The sequence below is a fragment of the Brassica oleracea genome, chromosome C1 (genome assembly GCF_000695525.1).
Source record: "Brassica oleracea var. oleracea cultivar TO1000 chromosome C1, BOL, whole genome shotgun sequence".
NCBI classification, from domain to species: Eukaryota; Viridiplantae; Streptophyta; class Magnoliopsida; order Brassicales; family Brassicaceae; genus Brassica; species Brassica oleracea.
In genome coordinates, this window is record NC_027748.1 from 17,810,948 (window position 1) to 17,814,670 (window position 3,723).

The 3,723-nt window shown below is 40.3% G+C and overlaps 1 pseudogene; it reads right to left on the reverse strand.

The window, feature by feature from the left end:
- Window positions 1-3,510, reverse strand: part of LOC106333667 — a 28,565-nt pseudogene extending 25,055 nt beyond the window's left edge.
- Window positions 3,511-3,723: the final 213 nt, after the last annotated feature.

The window sequence follows — 3,723 nt, forward strand, 5'->3', positions numbered from 1 at the left end:
TTTTTTTTTTCCGACGAAACGATACCGACGGACGGGTTCGTCAGAAATTCGTCGGAATCGGTCTATTTCGACGAATTTCCGACGATTTCGGCCATCAGAATCCCTCTGTTTTCTTGTAGTGGTTATCCGAATAAACCTGACCCACAAATTCACTGAGACCGCCATGCCGCTCACAAGTGAACTGGGGGGGACTTATTGTAGGAGATGGATTACACTCCTCCACAAGGCCCATCGAATAACAGGCCCTAATCCAGCAAGTCGGATCGATTTGCTCGGCTCGGCGGCTAAACCTATCGGCTTGGCCTTAGAGTACTTTTAGCCGGTTGAGTAAGTCGACCAAAAGTGCCCGGCTTGGAGAGAGCCTTGTCCAGGCCCGTATACTCGGCCTCTCGCACCAAGGCCCAAAGAGGTACAAAATTAGGGCATTAGGGGCAGGAGTCCTATAAAAAGGGAAGGAGAAGCAACAAGAGAGAGACTTTTGGACCATTGAACAGACTGAGCGGCTAGATCTACGGTTTAAAACGTCTTTAGCCATCCCATTTCTGACTTCTTCCATCTTAGTCGACTGAATCCCGTTCAAACAGTGAGGGAAGATTGAGAGTTGAACTGATATTCAAATTATTACGTGAGAGATGAAGTACTTCTTGTATTCAGATGGGACAGGTCAAGGAACGTAAGTGACTTGAGATGCAAGAAGATCCTGAAATCCACCACGCCTCTCCTTATATTCCAAAAAGATAGGTCCAGATACGAGAGCCCGGCTAGTTTTGATATAAATCTCGGGAATGGACCATTGAGATTGTTTCCTCCAAGGTTTAATGTTTGAAGTTTTGATGGTGAAGAGCTATTCCCAATTTCAAGAGGACCGTTGAAGCCGTCCCTTTCCAGGCTAAGATGGATCAACGAAGGGATCATGAAAAGAGACGACGGAATAGATCCAGAAAATGAATTTGAACCAATATTAAAGTACTCCAGTTTGGAGAAGCTACTCATGTTAGATGGGAGCCTACCTTCAAGCTGGTTAAAATGAAGGTTGATCGTAGTGTGCTCGCTCAAATTGAGTAGCACATGAGGAAAGTTGCCACTAAGCTTGCTCGATGAAGGAAGCTTTCCAAATAAATTGCATTCAAGAAGTTTCAAAACCCTCAAATTTTTTAAGTTGCCAATTGAATCTGGTAGAGTACCGGCGAGATTATTGGAGCTAAGATCGAGGATCTGAAGATGTTGTAATCTAAACAGACTACTATTTGATCTTAAAGAGCCATTGAGAGAACTGCCCAAGAGATTTAACTCAACAACACTGCCCGTCTTAGGATCACAATTGATACCATCCCAAGAACAGCAATCAGTGTTGTTCCTCCACCTCTGCGTCTTAACAAGTCTCGTGAAGACTTAGAACAAGTCTTCTATGGAGAATTAATTGATGAATGGTCCAAAAAGTCTAATAAGATTAAAATTCAGTAGTGATTTAAAAAGTATCCAAAGCGACAAACACAGTTTTGTCCAAGCCGTGTGGTGTGTGGGTAAAGCGCTGAAACGCTTTGCAGCCACAAATGTATTTTTCTGCCGTGTGTTGTTGTTCAATCAATTGCCCAAACGAGCTGACCACTACAAGGAAACAAGTCTTTGACAGTGTTAGTCAACATTTTTTTAGGTCTTAGTTTCCTTCCTCTCCTAAACCTGTCTTTTACATGTAGTGTGCAGTAGGATTTAGGAAAACTGTTTCTTAAAGAAGGTAATTTGCATGTTGATTATATTTACACCATCAAAGTGCTTTTCATCAAATAATGTTTGTATTTGAAGTTGCACCTACAAATGAGACAAAAACACAACGAATTTAATATCAGAAATGTATATAAAGTTTGTTAACGCCTTTGATGATTTTGCTAGAAGAGTCGACACAAATCAACACAATAATGGAGCAAGGTTCTCCTGCAGTTGACACATAAGCTTTTAAAGGCCCTGTTCGTTTGTACATCTGGAAGATACATCCAGATGGTCTATCTAGATGTCTTATCCGGATGCTCCATCTAGGTGTTGTTCGTTTCTTAATTTTGTCCATGCATCCAGATGAATCATCTGAATGCAACTATGTTCGTTTGCTTTTCATTTTTTAACTTCCATCTACATCCACGTGGACTTGTTAATAAAATGATTAAAATATAATCAGGCGGGAAAATGCGTTTTTCCGATTTTGGCGAGAAAATGTGTTTTTCCAGTTTTGGCGGAAAAATGCGTTTTCTTTTTTCAGTTTTGGCGGAAAAATTCTGTTTTCCGGTTTTGGCGGAAAAAATGTGTTTTCCAATTTTGGCAGAAAAATGCGTTTTTTCCGGTTTTGGCGGAAAAATTCTGTTTTCCGGTCTTGGCGGGAAAATTCCATTTTCTGGTTTTGGCGGGAAAATGCGTTTTTTCGGTTTTGGCGGAAAAAATCAGTTTCCCAGTTTTGGCGGGAAAATTATGTTTTCCAGTTTTGGCGGGAAATGCGTTTTTTCCGGTTTTGGCGGGAAAATTCTGCTTTCCGGTTTTGGCAGGAAAATTGTGTTTCCGGTTTTGGCGAGAAAATGCATTTTTCTGGTTTTGGCCGGGAAATGCTTTTTGGAGTTTGGCGGAAAAATGCGTTTTTTGGGTTTTGGCGGAAAAATGCGTTTTTTTTTTAGTTGACGGAAAAATGCGATTTTTCGGTTTTGGTCGAAAAGTGCGGTTTTACTGGTTTGGCCGAAAAATGTGTTTTTATGGAAATGTGTGTTTTACGTTTTTTTGCGGAAAAACGCATCTTGCGATTTTGGCGGGAAATTGTGTTTTTCAATTTTTTGGAGAAAATGCATTTTTTGGTTATAGCAGAAAAATGTATATGCAAAAAAATAGAATTTAGGGTTTAAAAATAATATTTTGATTTTAAAAGGTCATTTTTGTCATTTATCATTTTGGACTGAACTAGATGCATCTGGATGTCTAGATGCACCATCAAGGCTCATCTTCATTTGAGTGAGAATTTGAGATGAGTTTTTAAAAATTCAGCTGGGTGATCCATCTGGATGTAGCATTATAATGCATAAAACGAACATCGATTTGCATCTTCACCCACATGGATCATCTAGGTGAGCAAACGAACAGGGCCAAAATCATTGTGGGATTGACATGTCAATTAATGAAAAAAGTTGTACTACCAATCAAAACATTTCTTATTTACACATCATCTAAATTTACACATCAACTTGTTAGCTATTCTCAAAAATTTATTTCTTAATTTGATTGCAAATCTTACGTCTCGGTCAGATTCCTTCATCTTCAAAAAAAATTGTTCCATATTCATGTAACACGGTGGCTCAAGACAAGTGGTAGTGATAAGAGATCCATTAAAAATGGGAAGGAAAATGCTTGGGGCGCAAGTCTCTTGCTAGGATCTCGACGTTGGTGGCTTCGTACGGCTTGGATGGTAACTGTGTAAATCTCTGGTGGGTTGTGAAGATTCCAGCATCGAGGGATGTTGAAGAGAGGCAGCTCCGACATCGCTCGTCTATCCTCCATGTCTCGGTTCTGTTACACAACACCAACAAGAGCAAAGATGATTCTATGGACAGCAGATACGATGGATCCTGTGGTGATTGGTTCGCAAGAGGCAGTGGTGGTGACGATCTAAGACGAACGCAAAGTCTTTTCCAATAACGGAGAGGAAGATATAAAGGAAGAACCAAGAACAATACGAGAACTGGAGGAGGAGGA